General features: G+C 38.8%; 1 non-coding gene across 1 annotated transcript; it reads right to left on the bottom strand.

The window, feature by feature from the left end:
* Nucleotides 1-367: 367 nt before the first annotated feature.
* Nucleotides 368-474, bottom strand: LOC141580184 (U6 spliceosomal RNA). The gene has a single exon (XR_012512271.1). It is a non-coding gene; the product is annotated as a U6 spliceosomal RNA (small nuclear RNA).
* Nucleotides 475-685: the final 211 nt, after the last annotated feature.

The following is a 685-nucleotide window of genomic DNA, read 5'->3' as shown; positions in this document are numbered from 1 at the left end:
ATCCTTTTCCCATTGCTTGTCTTTGTCAGGTTTGTCAAAGATGAGATGGTTGTAGATGTGTGGCATTGCCAGCAGGACCTCTGTTCTGTTCCATTGGTCTATTTCTCTGTTTTAGTACCAGTACCATGCTGTTTTGATTACTGTAGCTTTGTATTATAGTTTGAAATCGGGTAGCATGATGCCTCTGGCTTTGTTTTTTTTTCTTAGCATTGTCTTGGCTATGCAGAGTCTCTTTTGCTTCCATATGAAGTTTAAGGTGGGTTTTTCCAGTTCTGTGAATAAGGTCATTGGTAGCTTGATGGGGACAGCATTGAATCTATAAATTACTTTGGGTAGTATGGCCATTTTCACGATATTGATTTTTTCTACAAATATGCAATGCTTCATGAATTTTTAGATCCTCCTTGAGCAGGGGCCATGCTAATCTTCTCTGAATCATTCCAATTTTAATATATGTGCTGCCAAAGTGAGCACCAGTAATGTTGTTTATACTGCATATATTGCCTGTTAGCTCCTGCGATGTTTTACAATGATTTTTGGCCTCCTTGCATTGGATGTTGACATACTTCTTTCACTCAGTGAACTTTGTTTCTACCCACATTCTGAATTCTACTTGTATCATTGCAGACATGTCAGCCTCTGGCCAGTTCTGAAAACTTGAACAGGCTGAACAGTTGATGTAATC

The sequence above is a fragment of the Saimiri boliviensis genome, chromosome 10 (assembly GCF_048565385.1).
Source record: "Saimiri boliviensis isolate mSaiBol1 chromosome 10, mSaiBol1.pri, whole genome shotgun sequence".
Lineage (NCBI taxonomy): Eukaryota > Metazoa > Chordata > Mammalia > Primates > Cebidae > Saimiri > Saimiri boliviensis.
The sequence above is the reverse complement of the archived record's forward strand: the minus strand, read 5'-3'. Positions and strand labels throughout refer to the sequence as shown.